The sequence below is a fragment of the Rhineura floridana genome, chromosome 6, assembly GCF_030035675.1.
Source record: "Rhineura floridana isolate rRhiFlo1 chromosome 6, rRhiFlo1.hap2, whole genome shotgun sequence".
Lineage (NCBI taxonomy): Eukaryota > Metazoa > Chordata > Lepidosauria > Squamata > Rhineuridae > Rhineura > Rhineura floridana.
The window spans coordinates 143,149,959-143,171,271 of record NC_084485.1 but is presented as its reverse complement, the minus strand read 5'-3'; positions in this window follow the sequence as shown (position 1 = coordinate 143,171,271).

The window sequence follows — 21,313 nt, the reverse complement described above, 5'->3', positions numbered from 1 at the left end:
AGGTTCCAAAGAGTTCTATTTAAGGTACAGTTTCAAAATCCTTCTTGTGAAACAAAAAAGGAAAGGCTTGTGGATCTCAGCAATGGGTAATTAGGGTGATGGTGGTAGGGTGGTGGTGGTAGAGCATAGTCCCTAGTAAATATAGAACCTAGTAATACTTAGCATGTGTATACTTTGTGGCACTCAAAGAACTTCATAGACATTAAAGCAGATCAGCTGTATTGTCAACATATTGCAGTTGGAAAGCTGTGGCAAAGGGTGGCTTGTTTAGGGCCACTTAATGAGTTCATAACAGAAATGAGTTTTTAATTAGGAACTTCCTAGCTGCATACACACCATACATTTAAAACACATTTAAAGTACATGGCTTCCCCTCACAGTCTACCCCTCATGGAGATACAATTTCCATCACCCTTAACAAATTGCAGTTCCCAGGACTGGGAGATGGGAGAGTCATGTGCTTTAAATGTATGGTGTGTACACAGCCCATGATTTACAGCTTAATCAACTGAGGCTAAACTACATGCGAGGGGCAGCTCTGTAACTAGAGGAAGAGTAAGGATGGGTGAGAAATTTGATTCAGTTCACATTTATAGCCAAATTTATCAAATCCACACTTTCCAAAACAACACAGCCATCCTTCGAAATTCGCACTTATCCAAATTTTGCGATACAGATCTCTAACCAAGCAATGTTTACAAAGATGCATGTACTAGGGGAAAGTGTGCATATAGATGACTATATTAGTGAAGATAACATACAAAAATGCATTACATTAGGAAAAATTGCTTGCAAAAATGTGTACATTAGTCAAAACTGCATACAAAAATGTATTTAGTGGAGAAATTCTCACTAAAATGCTGGAGCACTTTCATGAGGCTTTGTTTTAAACAAAATCACAAATTGCTGCAGAACTGTGGAGAACCAAAATTAGACTGGAAAAATGAGAAACTGAGAGGGCCAAAACTGACAGATCCTTCCATCCCTTAGGATGAGTGACCTGGCATCTTTTCCCCTGCAGGAATAAAAGCAGCTAGCTAGGTGCTAAATTTAAGTTGACAAATTACAGGAAGAAAAAAGGTGAACAGAACTCTTTTTCTCTCCCCCACCCACCAAAATTCAGCCTCTCACTGCTGTTTTTCATTTAAAAAAAAAAACCTGTTGGGAGGAATGATGGAACTGCCTGCCATATGTAGTTTAGACCTTCACAACGATGCTATAATATATCTGGGACTAGAGCTGAAACACATTTGGGGCCATTTCTGCAAAAATGATAACGTATATTGTTTAAAACAAAAGCATGCAAATGAAGCAACCTTAATTCAGTCGGAACACCATTTGCTTTTTACTTTTCCATGTTGCTCAAACCTGCAACTCTGAAATGGGTGCATTCCACCTGTGAACATGTCCCTAAACATATCCAAAGAATAGATAATACCAAATATGTTATTTAAAATATTTTTTAATAACTTTATGCAGTAACCTATATTTTGTTTCAACTACTGTTGCTTTTATGTGCTCATCTTTTAAATTTTATGTGTGTGAAGAATTTTTAAAAGATACACACAATTTTAATCATGAAAAAAATGTTCTTGGAACATCGGGAGTTCGTAATAGGAATGACAGCAGACCCTTAATGCTGTACCTGTGACTGTGAAACACATGAATGAGCCTGAGAGACAGATTTTGCCTCTGCCCAATGGTGTCCTAGATTGCAGCCCACCTACATTTTCCCATTGGGAGCCATTGAAAACTATGTGCATAAGTCTCACACTGGGTTTTGTTTTTCGATCACACTAGAAAAAGTGACAGAACTGAGGAAACCAGCTTTATATCTGGCTGCTGGGAAGTGGCAGAGTTTGTGGTCACCAAAGGGAGGAAGCGTTGTTCTGCTGCCTCTCTGGAGGCTATCTATGTATTGGTGGGAAGCCAAAGCCATGGTGAGACTGACAGGGTGGGGAATTTGGCAAGGGCTACTCTTTCATCCCCTTTGGAGATTTCAGTCACAGGACTTGGAACAAGAATATAAAAAGCCTTCCTAGCTACTTTCCTGGGTGGCAAGTCATACATGTGGGTTTCAATGACTAAGGAAGCAAGGTCTGGTACATGCCTTGCTTTCTACACTGGGTGCCTTGTAGTACAGGTGATTATCAGGTGAGGCCAGGGAGTGGGAAGAAAAACTGGGAGTGAGGGTGCTCCGCCTTGGCACCCGTCTGCCCCACCCATCCCCATCGCAAGCCATAAGTCACCAAGGTGGACCTCCAGTGGGGATTTGGCCCCTTCTAGGGAACGCCATTGATACTCCCCTCAGTGGGTGCCTTTTATTTGCTATTGCAGAAGGCCCAAGCTCTCCAAGTGACATTCTGCTACTCTGGTGGGCCTTCAGCAACCCTACATTATGAAGCCTATCCCCCATGTCAGGTCTCCAGCCCCAGCAGTCACTAAGCCTCCACAGGCCTTGACCAGGGCCATCAGCCCCAATGTGGGCTTTTTTATTTCATCTTGTAGTTAGAGATGGGGAAGAAAATTGATTCAGTTCACATTTAAATTGAATCTATCAAACCCATACTTTCTGAAATAATATGAGAACCAAAACACTGACATTCTTTGAAACTTGCACTTATCTGAATTTTGTGGTGCAATTCTTCAACCAAAACATGTCTACCAAAAAAAGCATTATATTTGAAGCAACTACTTGCAAAAATGTATGCATTTATCAAAACTGCATTCAAAAGTGTGTTTATTAGGAGAAAATCTTACTAAAATGCTGAAGAATGTTCATGAGCATTTTTTTTTAAAAAAAACAATCACAAATTGCTGCAGAAATGTGGAGAACTGAATTTGACTGGAAGAAAACAGAAAGATCCTTCCATCCTTATATGTAGTGACAACTTTAAGACAATCCCCTGCTTAACAGCCTAGCAAGCTAGTTTTAGCATCTATTTTTGATGATACTTGATAAACAAGTCTTGATTTGACTAGCAATTGTTATAGTAATGTCTGTTTCAAAAGCCTGAAGGAAACAAGCAGGCTGAGAAAGAAAACAATCTTTTCATCTCAAAATAGTGACAGACTTCTCATTTTGTATGTGTGTGTATTTCCTTGTGGATTTAATTGTCGGGGCTATTTTAAACATGCAACTTATAAGTAAATGCCATGTCACTTTTGGTTAAAATTCCTAGGATGATTAAAGAGGCTGCTGTAATTGTTTGCCAATTGTAGTCTCGGAGAACAATTATTTAGAAGCTATTAATGAGAATATATAATGAGTCCACGAAACATCATATTATACAGCCACGAGAGCGGCTGTATACTATAGCCAGCGGGGATTTTTCACATTCCACAATGTTAAATGGAAAATACCATTCTGATGCTTCCCATAAGCTCATTTCAAAATAAAACTTATAGTTTACAAAACTTATAGTTCTGAACTCAGAAACGCTTGCTTAACAACCCTGTCGATTTTCATGGCGATTCACAAAACAGTCAGAGAGAATCAAGAGTTCAAAGTCTAAAAACAGAGAAAAAAACCCCAGAGCCCTTTTGGACTTTTTTCTGCCGGAGTTCTCAACATCTGTTGAAATTTATTAAAAATCAGCCATGTTCACAGAGTACCTGGAATCCTAATACAGACCTTGCCCCATACTCTGACCTTCATCTTCTTAAGTTTAATAGTCAAAAAAATGCCTGGTTGATTTTTAATTAATTTAAGAAATTTTGGCTGGAAGCCTATTATAATGCGGGGCATGCTCAGTAAGAACCAACTGTCAGTGTTCTAAAAGCATCACAGCTGTTGGGTTTGGCTAATCACAGGGCCACACCCACACCAGACTTTGATTTCACTTGAGACAGTCATGGCTTCCCTCAAAGAATCCTGGGAAGTGTAGTTTGTGAAGGGTGCTGAGAGGAGACTCCTATTCCCCTGAGAGAATGGTTTAACAGTCAGCCACTCTGATTGAAGGTCTGTGAGAGGAACAGGGTGTCTCCTAGCAACTCTCAGCACCCTTCACTAACTACACTTCCCAGGATTCTTTGAGAGAAGTCATGATAAATTGTTTTAAATTGTTTTTAAAAGATGTGTTTTTAAATTTGTATATTTGTTTTTAATGTTTTTAGTTATTGTAAACCGCCCAGAGAGCTTCAGCTATGGGAAGGTATATAAATACACTAAATAAATAGATAAATAAATAATTATTGTCCAAAGTGTAATAGAGGCCTGTTGTGGATGTGGCCAGGGACAGCTTTGTTTTAAATTTGGGTGGGAGGTAGGTTTGCCAGGTTCAGGGCCTGAGACTGATCCTGTATCTTTAGGAGAAGAGAAAGTCAGCCAAGTGCAGGTGTTCTTGCAACACTGTAATGGGAAAAACCACAAGGTAGAATTCTCCCTTCCCCCTGCCCAACTTTGAAAGATACAGAAGACGACTTGGTTGCTAGGCCCAGCCTGGTCAGTTTTACCTATCCTAATCACGATTGCATAGGAGTATATCCGATTCAACTCAATAATCATACAAATGATCAGACCTGGCTTTTCCCTCCTTCCCCTTTCCTTTCCCTTTCTCCTCCCCTCCCCTCTTCCTTCTTCCGCCTCCCCTGCCCACTCCAGCCCTCCGTCCCTCCGCCCCAGTCAGTTTTATCTATCCTAAGCATCATTACACAGGAGTAAATCCCACTGAACTCAATAAACATGCAAATGACCACATCTGTCCTTCTCCCCTCCCCCTCCTGCCTGCTCCCATCCCAGTCCTCCCCTCTGCCTTTCCACCCCTCCCTCCTCCCCCTCCTCCCTTCCCCATCCCCTGTGGTCAGTTTCACCTATCCTAAGCATGGTTGCCGTGTGTGTGTGTGTAAATCCCACTGAACTCAATAAGCATGCAAATGATCAATCCATTCCCAGCAAACTTGCACAGGATCCCATTTCTTACCTCCCGGATTAAAAAGCAGGGAAATTCACTAATAGGCAAAAAAACTTGTGGTTTAAGAATGTACCTATAGCCCACAGCTATTTCTATCAAACTTTTAAAAAGCAGGGAAATTGGACAGCTATAGTGAATGCACCTGACCTCCTCTCTGAGATATTGTACTGCCCTACAAAGTTGTCAAAATGCAAACACAATTTGGGTTGGTCTTTCACAGTCCAATCCACTTGCTGTGTAGCTTGGGAGAATTTGGTAACATGTGCCTCTGAGCATATGGTGAGTGGTGGCAACACCTGTAATTAGCCCAAATAATAGAAAGAAGATATGTCCTGTGCTGATCTTGTTTTAGCCGGGAGGAAGCAACATTATTAAGACAGTTGATATAGTTCAGATCGTCACTTTAAATATGTCTGATTTACTTTGCAATTTTAGTGAAGTTTCCTATAGGAAATCATTTTCTTTTGCTTTTGTTTCTATGAGTATGTGAAGTACAGCAACACTTTGCAAAATTTATACTAAAAAAAACTTAGTATAATTGTGGAATAGTGGCACTGACGTCTGCAAAATAGTCTCAAGTGGACCTCAGAAGTGTCTCAATTTGCACAAGATAAAACAGTGGGAGGTGAAATATATTCTAGCAAAATTCTAGGTGTGCTCTATGTTTTTAATTGACATGAACACCTTGCTTTAAATAAAGTGGTTGAAACATAGCAGGCTGAAAACGTGTATCCTCTTTTTTCCAACAGCTAGAGTCATTGCTTAGGTAGCAACATATTGTAATCAGTCTGATTTTACATCAGACTGCAGTTTCAGATTCAACTGTTAATGCACCCAAAATATAAATAGAACATAACCTCCAATATAAAACACAAAAGGCTGTCTTCACCATCACATGACAATGACCAATAAAAAGGCTTTGAAATTAATAAAAATACATTTGACACAGATTTCTAGGATGAATAAGGAGGGGGGAAATTTTATAGTTTAGATTCTCTGTAGAAACATTAGTAACCCAGGAAAGAAGCAAAGTAAGAAGAACACCAACAAACATACGAAAATATAATTCTCCATTTTTGGAGATGGCAGGTGTTGCCACCACTCACCATATGCTGAGAGGCACATGTTACCAAATTCTTCCAAGCTACACTGGAAGTGGATTGGACTGTGAAAGACCAACCCAAATTGTGTTTGCATTTTGACAAATTTGTAGGGCAGTACAGTATCTCAGAGAGGAGGTCAGGTGCATTCACTATAGCTGCCCAATTTCCCTGCTTTTTAAAGTTTGATAGAAATAGCTGTGGGCTATAGGTACATTCTTAAACCGCAAGGTTTTTTGCCTATTAGTGAGTAATCATATTAAGTTCTCTTGCCAACTTCTGGACTCACTTAACAATTATTATCCAGGGCATTCATGAACTTAGAATAATTTTAAAGTATTTTGATAAGAACCAAAAGTGATATTTATTAAAGAATGTCAAAGAAAGTGCTTCACTTGCTATATATCTTGCTCATTGGCTTTTAACGCAGACTTATCAATCATTATCAGGACTTACTCATGACCTGAATGAGAAAAGCATATTTCCAGACACTTGAAAGACCATCTGTTGCGGTTAACATTCAAGTCACATCCATCATAATGTCAATGAGCTGGGCAAAAGTAAAAACTAAAGACCTTACATTCTTGGGGAAGTTTTATGGGAAAATGCCAACATCCTAAAGGAGGCTAGAAGCAGCAAAACTAAGAAGCCAAGGTCATATCTGAATCAAAGGCTTAAGCTGATTTAATAGGTATTCCCTTTTTACATGGAACCCTGAGAAGTGTTCTATAGGAGGGGCTAAAGGTCTCCTACAGAGAATTCTCAGCACTCTCACTAAACTACAATTTCCAGAACTCATTTTTGGGAGGAAGCCATGATAGTTAAACCAAAGCTTGGAAAAGTTACTTTTTTTGAACTACAGCTCCCATCAGCCCCAGCCAGCATGGCCACTGGATTGGGCTGATGGGAGTTGTAGTTCAAAAAAGTAACTTTTCCAAGCTCTGAGTTAAACTGGTATTAAGTAGGGATGGGTGAGAAATTCAATTCAATTCACATTTCAAGCGGAACCTATCAAATTAGCATTTTCCGAAACAATGAGAATTGAAACACAATTATCCTTCAAAATTTGCACTTATTTGAATATTGCAATGCAGTTTGCCAAGCAATGTTTACAAAAATGCATATTAGTTGAAAGTGTGCATTAAAATGAATATATGAGTCAAAATAACATACAAAAATGGCATATGATGAGATATTGCTTGCAAAAATGTGTACCTTAGTCAAAACTGCCTAGAAAAATTCTGGAGAGTATTCATGAGGATTTATTTTTTAAAAAAATTACAAATTGCTACAGAAATGTAGAGAACTGAATTTAAGATTAGAAAGATGAGAAACTGAGAGAATCAAAATTGTCAGATCTTTCCATCCCTATTATGAAGCCCATATAAATTTGTAGTATAGATCTGTTCCAACAAAATATCAGAAACTTTGCTCTTTGAAGGTTCTATTGGGTGTAGGGATGGAGAAGAAAACCAGCACCTTGAACCGGGCCCGGAAACATATAGGCAGTCAATGCAAGCGGGCCAGAATCGGTGTTATATGTTCGGACCGCCTGGTCCCCGTTATCAGTCTGGCCGCTACATTTTGCACGAGCTGCAGTTTCCAAACTGTCTTCAAAGGCAGCCCCACATAGACCGCATTGCAGTAATCTAATTTAGAGGTTACCAGAGCATGGACAACTCAAGCGAGGTTCTCCCTATCCAGATAGGGGCGTAGTTGGGCCACCAGACGAAGTTGGTAAAAGGCACTCCGTGCCACCGAGGCTACCTGAGCCTCAAGTGACAGGGATGGTTCTAAAAGAACTCCCAAACTACGAACCTGCTCCTTCAGGGGGAGAGATTGCAAGAACCATAGAAAAGTTCTGAAGTCAGTAAGAAATTTCCGTTTTGGGGCTCTCCTAGAGCGCTACAGTCTCTGCCAGTGGCGTCGCTAGGGTTGGTGTCACCTGGTGCGGTAACTCATGGTGTCACCCCCATGGACCTCCTCCCGTATCAGACCATACAGAATCCTTAGTAATGTTTTTTGTACTAATGTTACTCGTAAATCGTAATTCCCATATATCACTGAATGTAATGGCAATAGTAGTAACATAAACAACTAGCAAAATTAAAATTACACCTTTAAATTACAATATCATACGCACAGCCAAATTCTTGCTCTTATTACTAATGGGAGTTAATTATCTTGCATATGTCCATAGTAAATTTTCAGATACTTTCAGACCCTCAGCAATTTTCAAGTGGTCTATGTAGAAAAAAGGTTTGGGAACCCCTGGAATAAGACACCTGCTTATGTCCCTATGCTGCTCTCGCCCCTCATTTATGTGCCTGGGATGCATGCGTGTGGACATACCTCCTTACAATTATGGAAAGTGATTCTTAATAATAAGTCTTCAGACACAAAGTTACATAGGTATTTATCAGTTGTTTAGTAGAAAATTCAGAGCTGCAGGGTCCCTTCATGATAGTTACAGCCACGTACACCCTTTTTTGCTCCTGGATTAAGAATGAGATCTTTGTTAATGCATTCTCTCACAACAAACATCTCTAGGAGCCAATCAGCATGAAAGTGGAGAGCGTTAGCAACTGAGAAGAGTCTTCAGTGGCTGACTCACCTCCTTTCACTCTGATTGGCTCCAATCTGCAGAAAAGGCAAGGAAGCATATTAGAAGACTCTTTTCAGTGACTAACACACTCCCTTTTCATGCTGACTGTAGGATGCTTGGAGACATAGGGACCCTGCTCCCAAAAAAGCAGAGGGACTAAGATCCCCTGGGCGACTACCCTCCTGGTGCTTATGGACATGACCGTAATATATTTTGTGACGTGCGAGTTCGACATTATTTATTAAATGTGTTTAGGATTACACTGATGGCATTCCCAAATATGTACTTTCACACAGACTTTGGTTTTCCATAACACAATGTTTGTCCAAGCCTCCACACTTGGGGGGGGCACTACTTGCACACCCCTTCCATAAGCACATCAAAGTTGGATACACACCTGAACCAAGACCCAGACAAAAGGGCACTCAAAACAAAAAGGTAATTACAGTGGCTGAGTAGATCTTGTACAGTGGTTATACTGACTGGGCAGCCACTGTCCTTCACATTTTACAAAATACTGTTTCCTATACAAAGATTAAATTTCTGTGTATGAAAAAGTAATATATGAAGTGGTCTCAATAGTGAGAAAAGTAAACAAGTGAATGGTGATCCAAATGTTTTTCATTCTCACGTTATGAAGCTAACTGCCAGAGCTCAACGGGCTCCATGGTTTACCCTGGAGCTAAGAGTGATGAAGCAAGAAAGGAGACGGCTTGAGTGCAAATGGAGACGAACTCCCGACGGCTGTAACGTTGCACTTGTGAAGGTCTCCACCAAGCTCTATGTGAAGGCGGTGAGGGCAGCAAAGAAGCAGTACTTTGCTGCCTCCATTCAGTCATCTTCCAACCGCCCAGCGGAGCTTTATAAAGTTGTTCAGGGACTCTTACATTCTGGTCCTCAGAACGCAATAATATCATCAACAGCTCGCTGTAATGAGTTTGCGAGACACTTCCAAGATAAGATCACGAAGATCCGCCGGGACCTTGACTCCAATATTGTAGCAGTTGATCCTAATGAGGTGTCCAGAGCACAGTCTTGTCCTGTTTTATTGGATGAATTTCAGTTGGTACAGCTCGAGGATGTGGACAAGATGCTTGGACAGGTGCGGGCGACCATGTCTGCTCTGGATCCTTGCCCCTCGTGGCTAATAAAAGCTAGCAGGAATGGAACAGCCGGATGGGCCAAGGAGGTGATCAATGCCTCTTTACGAGAGGGAGTGGTACCAATCTGTCTGAAACAGGTGGTGGTGAAACCGCTCCTAAAAAAACCCTCCTTGGACCCTGAAAACCTTGACAACTATAGAACGGTAGCAAATGTTCCATTCCTGGGCAAGGTTTTAGAGCGTGTGGTCGCTCGCCAGCTCCAGGCTCTCCTGGATGAAACTGATTATCTGGACCCATTTCAATCAGGCTTTCGCCCGGGGTTTGGTACAGAAACAACCTTGGTCGCCCTGTATGATGACCTCTGTCAGGAGAAAGACAGAGGGAGTGTAACTCTGTTGGTTCTCCTGGACCTCTCAGCGGCTTTTGATACCATCGACCATGGTATCCTTCTGGGGTGACTTGCGGACTTGGGAGTTGGAGGCATTGCTTGGCAGTGGCTGTGCTCCTACCTCGAGAATCATCTCCAGAAGTTGGTGCTTGGGGAGCATTACTCGAATCCCTGGGTACTCCAATATGGGGTCCCGCAGGGTTCGGTTCTGTCCCCCATGCTTTTTAATATCTATATGAAGCCGCTGGGTGAGGTCATAAGGAGATTTGGAGTGCATTTCCAGCAATATGCTGATGATACGCAGCTCTACTTCTCCTTTTCATCTTCTTCAGGTGAGGCTGTTGATGTACTAAACCACTGCCTGGCCGCAATAATGGACTGGATGAGAGCTAATAAACTGAGACTCAATCCTGACAAGACTGAGATGCTGTTGGTGGGGGAGCTCTCTGCCCATATGGTTGATGTCCGACCTGCCCTAGATGGGGTTACACTCCCCCTAAAGGAGCAAGTCCGTAGTTTGGGGGTCTTATTAGATCCGCTCCTGTCACTGGAGGCTCAGGTAGCCTCGGTGGCACGGAATGTGTTCTACCAGCTTCGGCTGGTAGCCCAACTATGACCCTATCTGGACAGGGAGAACCTTGCCACAGTTATCCATGCTCTGGTAACCTCTAGATTGGACTACTGTAATGCACTCTACGTAGGGTTACCTCTGAAGACGGTTTGGAAACTTCAGCTAGTGCAGAATGCTGCGGCCAGAGTTCTTACCGGGACTAAAAAATATGATCATATAACTCCTGTCCTGGCCCAGCTGCACTGGCTACCAATATGTTTCCGGGCCAGATTCAAAGTGTTGGTTCTTACCTATAAAGCCCTTAACGGCATTGGACCGCAATACCTGGTGGAACGCCTCTCCCGCTATGTACCAGCCGTTCACTGCGCCTGACGTCGAAGGCCCTTCTCTGGGTTCCAACGCATATGGAGGCCCGGAGAGTAATAACTAGAGCTAGGGCCTTCTCGGTGGTGGCCCCCGAGTTATGGAACACCCTCCCTGACGAGATACGCCTGGCGCCTTCTTTGTTATCTTTTCGGCGCCAGGTAAAGACCTACCTCTCTGCCCAGGCATTTTAAATTCAACTTTAATTTGTCTTTGTCTTAATTTTGTTTATATATTTTTATACTGTATTGTTTTCATGTTTATTTGTGTTTTAACCTGTTTTTATCTTTTGTACACCGCCCTGAGAGCTTGTTGCTATAGGGCAGTTTAAAAATGTAATTAAATAAATAATAAATAAATGATGTATCACCTTTGCTACGCATGCAGCGTAGACTGAAAAAACAGCACCCATGCCACCATTCATTACGTGCATGTGTTCTTTCCAACATGAATCTACAGGTCTCAAAAAGTAATGTGTGACAAAGTCCTCAAACACCTTATAACATGCCTCAAACATGGTCTCTTGTTCTAGCAGCATGCCTTCACACCATCACTTTGCCAAAACATAAGGTTAGGTAAATTGCTTTTAGGGAGGTTCACAATTATGATTTCCTATTTATTTAATCTAAAAATATTTAAAATACATAAAAACAGCCAGGGGAAGATATTGGAGAAATATAAAATAAATACAAATAAAAAGGGGGGGGTGAAAAGACCTTAAACGTGCTACTCACCATCTCTCAGCATATCCTCCCCTCAGGATGAAAACAACGGAGAACCATGACCACCCCCAGGAAGAAGGGCACACTTAAAATGTAGAGGAAAAAAATCATCTACAACCATAGTGTGAAATCAAATACTTATTGGGACACAGTATAAACATGACTCTCAAATATGTTTATGAATTACACAATCTTTAAATATATTTATAGTGCAATCCGATGTTTGTTTACTCAGAAGCAAGTCCCAATGTATTTATTTATTTATTTTTATTTTATTACATTTCTAGACCGCCCTATAGCAGAAAGCTCTCAGGGCGGTGTACAACGATGTATTCAATCGGGCTTACTCAAACTGGGAAGTGTGCAGAGAACTACAACCTCAAGTGATAAGGAACTTGTACTTTCAACTTGTTCTTTTAAGTTGAGACCTTATCCAAGTCTGAGTCTGTGTTGGAATTGCTTTTTAATATGTTTTTAAGCCTTTTCTTTTTTTCTTTAAAAAAATGTTTTTTTAAGCTTTTCTGGCCTTGCAATGAGGTTTACTAGACACTGCCACAGGTCAAACAAACACTTCACTGATTGGCTGCAATCCTGAATGGCCAGGGTTAAAGCTATGAAGTGCTATACAGTAGTTTAAAAAAAAGATTTAATGGGGCGGCTGACGTTTTTATGTATATCTTGAGAACTGGACCACCTAGAAACTTAATTTTTTTTTAAATTAAAGCTGAGAATCACCCCCCTCTGATGGTGTCACCTGGTGTGATCCACACACCCCGCACCCCCCTAGTGACGCCACTGGGGGCGGCTGACGTTTTTATGTATATCTCAAGAACCGGACCACCTAGAAACTTAATTTTTAAAAAAAATTAAAGCTGAGAGTCACCCCCCTCTGATGGTGTCACCTGGTGTGGCCCGCACCCCCCGCACCCCCTAGTGATGCCACTGGCCTCTGCTTTGTAGTATATGAGTATGTCGGGTGCTGCAATATTTAAACAAATCCTGTTGATCTTCCCATGCAGTGAAGGCATACTTTTTGGTTGGCTCAGTCAGGCATCCTTTTTAGTAAAGATACTATTGAACCTCATTTCCTGTAGGTGGCAAAAATAATCAATCAATATTTAAAAACAAAATAAAAGACAGAGTGACCATTTTGGTTCAATTTATGTATCTGGACCCTGTGTAGGCTGAATTATATATTTATCTGTTTTTAAACATGTATTTACTATACATATTTTTAGTAATGTGCCAAAAATGTATCCCATATTTTTGTACCATTTGCACCCATTAATGAGAAAATAACTGCATTCAAAATTTGTAAAGAAAATGTCTCATGGAATGCAGGGCTTTGTGGTACTTACCTTACTTCTAAAGTGGCCAAGAAGCATTTGTGACTGCCTTTTCTTTCATTCTACAACGTGTCTCTCCAGTGGTCTGCATTCTGCAATCTTCCCAGGTATTACTCTGATAAACCTATACACACAGAGACACAGATACAGACACACACACACACACACACACACACACACACACACACAGAGAGAGAGAGAGAGAGAGAGAGAGAGAGAGAGAGAGAGAGTTTTGCTAATTGATCCCCCCCCCAAAAAAATACTGTGAATGTTTGGTTTTGTTTTGTTTTTTTGTTTTGCTGCTTTCACTGAAGGTGGGAGAACATCAGAGAAATTGCTGCCCTGGGTGGTTGCCTATTTTTCCTCTAACTTGATGTCAACATCATCAGGTGCCTGAGTGGAGTGTGTGCTTGCTTTGAACTTTTTAACTCTTTCCCAGGTTTCAGTCTTTCTGCAGCTGCTAGAATGCTATACCATGACCCTCTTCACTCCTTGCAGTTAATCGGCCTGGTTTTGTTTGATGGAGTTACTGTGAAAACCAAAGGTTTTTCATGGACAGTTCAACACCTACTGGTAAATCACAGAAAGCAGCGAGGGCCTTTTCAAACAGTTAAACCTCATGGCTTTCTGTAGTTTGCCAGCATCTGCTGGAGTGTTCATAAGAATATCTGGTTTTCATGGTCGCTCCAACAGAGCCAAACTGATTACATACAGGGAGCAAAGAGGATGATTACACAGCATATTAGCAACATGCAGGGAAGCTGCAAGCAGGAAAATAGAAAATGTTAAAAACAACCACATACTCCACATAGCCACCTTGCAATATTAACATAAGGTAAAAGGAACAGGATCATAGAACAGTAGAGTTGGAAGGGGCCTATAAAGCCATTGAATCCAACCCTCTGCTCAATGCAGGAATCCAACACCAATAGGTGGCTGTCCAGCTGCCTTTTGAATGCCTCCAGTGTTGGAGAACTCAACACCTCCCTAGGTAATATGTTCCATTGTCGTACCATTCTGACAGTTAGGAATTTTTTCCTGATGTTCAGCCAAAATCTGGCTTTCTGTAATTTGAGGCCATTATTCCATGTCCTGCACTCTGGGACATATCCCAGAGTGCCTATTTTAGAGTTGTGTGTGTGTGTGTGTGTGTGTGACCTAAAGCTCTCCCTTCTTCAACAAATGCTAATCATGTTTACCCAACTCACCATTTTCCTTGGCTTCTCTTCAGGAACTCCTCAATTCATGCTTTCCTTTCTATCCAAATTCTGGAATTTAGAACCATCTGTAAAAACAAGGAAATGACAGAAGGAGAATATGCCCATAAATGAACAAACTGGGCTTGACTAAACGGTGTTCACCACAGGTTTCAGTCTGCTCCCTTATAGCTATATCAGAAAGCCATAGGTTGGCTGGAATATTAAACAAGAAACGTGATGAACAGACAGTAAGGGAGAAAGCACAATTCTCACTCTGTGTTCTAAACTAATATTCTCTCTGAAAACCTCCACCCTCCACATTTGCCATGTTCTGAGACTGTGGACATCCACACATGTGGAAGCTTTGTCTTCTGTCTGGCATCCAAGCACGACATAGGTCAGATCTCCATTATGACTAGTAGCAGCTTTCACGTTTAGTGGGTCAAAGTTAAATAGTATTCACCTTCCTTCAGTCAATCTAATGCATTTATTGATTTCTATAGTCTTGTATTACACTTCATTAGGAACAAAGAAAAAGTATCATATCCAATTCTGGATATGAAGAAGAGCAGTCTACCTGGGTCTTTCGCATGTTGTAATTGCTGCTTGTCTAGAATTTCCTAGGCCCTTCCTACATTGCAAGATCCTCCGTGGCGCAGAGTGGTAAGCGGTGGTAACGCAGTAGAAACTCTGCTAACGGCCGGAGTTCGATTCCAATGGAAGGAGGAAGTCGAATCTCCGGTAAAAGGGGTCGAGGTCCACTCAGCCTTTCATCCATCTGTGGTCGGTAAAATGAGTACTTGGCATATGCTGGGGGGTAAAGAAAGGCCGGGGATGGAACTGGCAATCCCACCCCATATATACGGTCTGCCTTGTAAACGTCGCAAGACATCACCCTAAGAGTCGGAAACGACTCACACTATAAGTGCGGGGACACCTTTACCTTTTTCCTACATTGCATGATGAGACGTGCCATGGAATAGAACATGGGATTTGAAAGAGTCTCTCTCCCAGGAATCCAGTAGTAAAATTCACTGTCTCTGTTATGTGGAATTCTAAATAGGTTCATTTGCTAGGCTCACTAATTATGCATACATAATTAGATGAATTCTTGCTGCATGCAAAACAGGTTACACTTTGTTGATGTTGTTTCAGTTCAGGAGTCACTGGGCACATTCTGATGCAGCTGTCGTTGTGGGAAAATCACTGCAGCTATCCCAAAATTTAGCAGTATTAATAATGTCAGAAGAGGCAACTTTGCCTTAACATTTTCACCCAACCCCAAACAAAAAAAAGTTATAGATGGTTGTGTGTCTTGTTTTTGTTTTTAATTATACCTTGATTTTGACCGTTTCAAAGCGACTTACAAAAAATAAAACATAACATTTTTTTCATTTTTTTACATCACTTTAAAAGTGTCCAACACAAATGCCCCAGGACCGTTTTACATGTAGTTTGCAGGCTTTATCCACTTTGGAAAAGGCTAGTAAAGGTTTAGCACAGCTCTACACTACATTAACTCAGCTAATGACTATGTGGGTCAGCTTTTCTGACCTCTGGGGCGTCTGTGACATTACAGCATCTAAGTCAATGGCTGGGAAAAAAGTCTTGAAGACTGCACCCTCCATTTCCCTCAGACTCTGCCCTTTCTTTCCTTTCTCTTTTTAAAATTCTTATTGAGTTCCTACAGTTATTAAGAACAAATTGGCAAAATTGTATTCTACAAATCCTTTTGCTCTGTGCTCTGAGATGACTGCTCAGTAAGTGCCCCAAAGAAGCTGCCACGATGCAAAAAAAGAGATCACACACACACATATACACATTGTGCTAAGTCCCCCTATTGTGGAAAATCCATTTCATTTTTAAATTTTTTAAAACTAATAGTAGAAATGAACTTCCATGTAAGTGTAGGTCTACTGCCACATAATATGAGTCCAGTTATCCACAGAGACAGCTGAAAGTGTAATTATGGTGACTCAGAGCAGGAACCCAAATTTCAGAAGTGACTGTATAATCCACTTGTGTATGTCACTTTAACAAGGTTGCACACACTCCATGTGAGAGTTGAGGCAGGGAGTAGGCACCATTATGGGCAGCTAGTTTATTGCAGTTGGGATGGTGTCTATTTTGTCCTTTCTGTAGGCTCTGAACCGTTGGAAACAGGTTGGCAGTGAAGTTTATTTTGAATAAGCATGTATATTTCAAATGAGTTCGGAAGTTCCTCAATATTATAAATTTCTGTTTATTTTATAAGGGACTGCAGTTATTTTGCTGGTATCCATCTGAAGAAGCTGAGGTGGAAGGCAATAAGCCAAGCCTCGAGCCTCAGCTCAGGGTGCCAATTGTGCGGTGAGGTGTGCCCCCAGACAGTGATGGGAGGGAGGAGATAGCATCCTCCCATCCCAGTTCTCACGGGGCCACCAGTAATCCTGGGCAATCTCATGAGACTACCCTGAAGGGCAGAGCCAGGCCCCGGGCTTTAAAAGTCCCCAGCCTGTTAGGTGCTGGCTTCTTTCTTCATGCACCAGCTTTCCTGCCCACCCTCCCTGTTTTAGGGCATCAGCAAGTTGTGTTTAACTGGGTTGCTGGTTGACAGGGCCAGATAGGAATTTTTCCTCTCAACGAATCTGGCCCCACTGTTGAGCAGGTTTCCCTCAGCGGTTCACCATGCAATTGTTAGGCATTCATTCACCTCTGTCACAACTTTAGGTGGAAGTGGAATTGGACAGGATCAATCATAATGGGGACCCCCATAAGGGGTCTAGTGGGGTAGCTCAGGAGGGGCATCACCTCATCCTGCTCATAACCCCTCTCACTGGTTGGTCAGCGGGACCACAGGTGCCTCGGGTTCACACTCCACTAGGGTCTAATGAAGGCCAACTCCCAAAGGTAGTTCTGAACTGCTTGTTGGTTGACTCAGAGTTCCTATAGGAAGGTCTGCTGGAATGAAGCAGATCCTTGCCCTACTGCCATGCCAAACCTGCTTTGCTTGCTCCAGTCAATAAAGTTGTGGGCCTACTTCACCCATAAACCTGTGTCTCACTGTGTCATTTCCGTTGCTAAATAAGGGAGTGACATGTTCCTACCTCACAAGCAATTTTCCCCTGTAGCTGTCAGTTTTATCAGCAACACCAGAGAGAGAGGGAGAGAGAGAGAGAGAGAGAGAGAGAGAGAGAGAGATTGTATTTACTGTTTTATTTCAATTTTGAAATGGTGATATGGAAATCCCCTAATAGGAAAAAAAAAACCTTGCAGTTTAAGAACATACCTATAGCCCACAGATATTTCTATCAAACTTTAAAAAGCAGGGAAATGGGGCAGCTATAGTGAATGCACCAGGGGAGCAGGAGACCTGGCCTCCTCTCTGAGATATTGGACTGCCCTACAAAGTTGTAAAAACACAATTTGGGTTCATAGAATCATTGAATAGTAGAGTTGGAAGGGGTCTATAAGGCCATCAAGTCCAACCCCCAGCTCAATACAGGAATCCAAATCAAAACATTCTCAACATATGGCTGTCCAGCTGCCTCTTGAATGCATCCAGTGTCAGACAGCCCACTACCTCTCTATGTAATTGGTTCCATTGTCGTATGGCTCTAAGAGTTAGGAAGTTTTTCCTGATGTCCAGTTGAAATCTGGCTTCCTGCAACTTGAGCCCATTATTCCATGTCCTGCATTCTCGGATGATCAAGAAGAGATCCCGGCACTCCGAGTTTCACAGTACATTCCATTTCCTGTGTAGCTTGGAAGAATTTGGTAACATGTGCCTCTGAGCAGGGGTAGAAGGGAACAGGAGGGGGGGAGGGATAGGGTAGGTTTGATCATTTGCATGCTTGTTGGGTTCTGTGGGATTTATCCCTGTGTAACCATGCTTAGGATAGGTGAAACTGACCTGGGAGAGGGGCAGGAAGGGGGGAGGGGAGGAGATTGGGTGGGTGGGCACTGGGCAGAGGGAAAGCACCTTTCCTTTCAAGAAGGAAAACATTAACAGCATCATTACTATGCAGGAGTCCCCCATCTTTGTATTCTACAGCAGACACATGTAGTCTCCCACCCAAATTTAAACCAAAGCTGTCCCTGGCCACATCCACAACAGACATTTATTCCACTTTAAATAGGCATGGCGTCCCCCAAAGAATCCTGGAAGTGTAGTTTGTGAAGGGTGCTAAGAGTTGTTAGGAGATGCCCTATTCCCCTCAGAGGGCTACAATCCCCAGAATTCTCTGGGAAGAGGGACTGACTGTTAAAACACTCTGGCCACTGGAGCTCTGTAAGGGAGATAGGAATCTCCTAACAACTCTCAGCACCCTTCACAAACTATACTTCCCAGGATTCTTTGGGGGAAACTATGAGTGTTTAAAGTGGAATCAATATCTGGCGTAGGTGTGGCCCCCTGATTAGCCAAGCCAAACAGCTGTGAGTCTGGCTTTTAGAACACTGACACTTGATTCTTACTGAGCATGTCTGCACTATCATAGACTCCAATGTTAAATGTCTTAAAACTCAGCAATGCATTTTTTTAACTTTTAAACTGCAGAAGATGCAGATTAGAGTATTTATTTATTTATTTATTTATTAAATTTATATCCCGCCCCATAGCCGAAGCTCTCTGGGTGGTTCACAACAGATAAACATCCAATATACAATTAAAACATATATTAAACAAAATAAAAACTAAACCTAATTAAACACATAAGCAACTACAAAACTCAATACTAAATATTAAATGTTAAAAAAGTTTTAAATTGATTGAAATATTAAGATGTTAAGAAGTTAAGATATCAAATATCAAAATGTTAAAATATTAAATATTAAAATGTTAAAATGCCTGAGAGAAGAGGAAGGTTTTTACCTGGCGCTGAAAAGACAACAATGTTGGCACCAGGCGTACCTCATCAGGGAGAGAATTCCATAATTCGGGGGCCACCACTGAGAAAGCCCGTTTTCTCGTTGTCACCTTCCGGGCTTCTCTCTGGGTAGGCCCCTGTAGGAGGGCCTTTGATATTGATCGCAGCGTATGGGTAGGTTCATATCGGGAGAGGCGTTCCATCAGGTATTGTGGTCCCAGGCCGTGTAAGGCTTTATAAGTTAAAACCAGCACCTTGAATCGAGCCCGGAAGCGTATAGGCAGCCAGTGCAAGCGGGCCAGAATCGGTGTTATATGTTTGGACCTCCGAGTCCCTGTTAACAGTCTGGCCGCTGCATTTTGCACGAGCTGTAGCTTCCGAACCATCTTCAAAGGCAGCCCCACGTAGAGTGCCTTGCAGTAGTCCAATTTAGAGGTTACCAGTGCATGGACAACTGAAGCAAGGTTTTCCCTGTCCAGATAGGGGCGTAGTTGGGCCACCAACTGAAGTTTATAGAAAGCACTCTGTGCCACCGAGGCTACTTGTGCCTCTAGTGACAGGGATGGTTCTAAAAGAACTCCCAAACTACGGACCTGCTCCTTCAGGGGGACTGCAACCCCATCCAGGACAGGTTGAACATCCACCATCTGGTCAAGGGAACCACCTACTAACAGCATCTCAGTCTTGTCTGGATTGAGCCTCAATTTATTCACTCTCATCCAGTCCATTACCGCAGCCAGGCATCGGTTCAGCACCTTGACAGCCTCACCTGAAAAAGATGAACAGGAGAAGTAGAGCTGCGTGTCATCAGCATACTGGTGGCAACGCACTCCAAAACTCCTGATGACGGCACCCAGCGGCTTCATGTAGATGTTAAAAAGCATAGGAGATAGTACTGACCCCTGTGGGACTCCATATTGGAGAGTCCAGGGTGCCGAGCAAAACTCCCCAAGCACTACCTTCTGGAGACGACCCGCCAAGTAGGAGCAGAACCACTGCCAAGCAGTACCTCCAACTCCCAGATCAGCGAGTCTCCCCAGAAGGATACCATGGTTGATGGTATCAAAAGCCGCTGAGAGATCAAGGAGAATCAACAGAGTTACACTCCCCCTGTCTTTCTCCCGACAAAGGTCATCATACAGGGAGACCAAGGCTGTCTCTGTGCCAAAACCGGGCCTGAAACCCGATTGAAATGGATCAAGTATGGGGCAAGTTCAGTAATAGTATTACATGTATTCTGTGATCATGTCTGATTTTCATCAAATCATGAGACCACTGACATAAAAAATCAAACAGGCATCTTGGTTTTTTATTTTTGTTTTAGATTTGAGTTCCAGATTATCTGAATGTTTTGTGTATCACCATGAAAATTAGGGGGTAGTTAAGCAAACGTTTCGGCATTCAGTTTTGTAACATTTTGTGTTGAAATGAGTTTAAGGGAAGCAGCAGAATAGCACGGGGTGTATGTTCAATTTAACATGACGGAAAATGAAAAATCCATGCTGACTATAGTATACAGCCACTCTTGTGGCTTTATAATTTGGCTATGTATGAAATATCCTTGTATACGTCATTTAGATGAAACATTGTTAATGGTTTATGTTTAAGAAACATGATATTTGTCTCTGTCAGTGCCTTTACTGTGAGTCCCTTCAGAGACCCTGAATTAAAGACCTTTGACTATATGTAAAAATATTAAGGACCATCCCAAAATAGTTAAAGTTGCACATAGGGAATCACTTTTTGGAACACCAACCAAGGACTAGAAACCTAAAGCAGCAGACATTCGGATCATCAGTATTATACGAATTATTACACCATGTTAAGCAGGGCAAGTGCCAGGCATGCCGGGGCCCTTAGGCCCCAGCCTGCCCCGGGCCCAAGCACACGCATGCATGCACACATGCTCCACCCACCTACCTTTCCCTTGGTGAATGCTGCCCACGCTGTGCGCACATGCCTGCCATTGACCAAGATGCCGGCTGAGGCTTCCCTAAGGGGCTGATGCCTCTGCCACCATCTTGTTTGATGGCACACTTGTGTGCTATGCATGTGCATCCCTGCCATCAACCAAGATGGTGGCAGGGGAATCAACCCTTAGGGAAAACTCGGCCACCATCTTGGTTGATGACATGTTGTGCCCACAGCGCGACCAC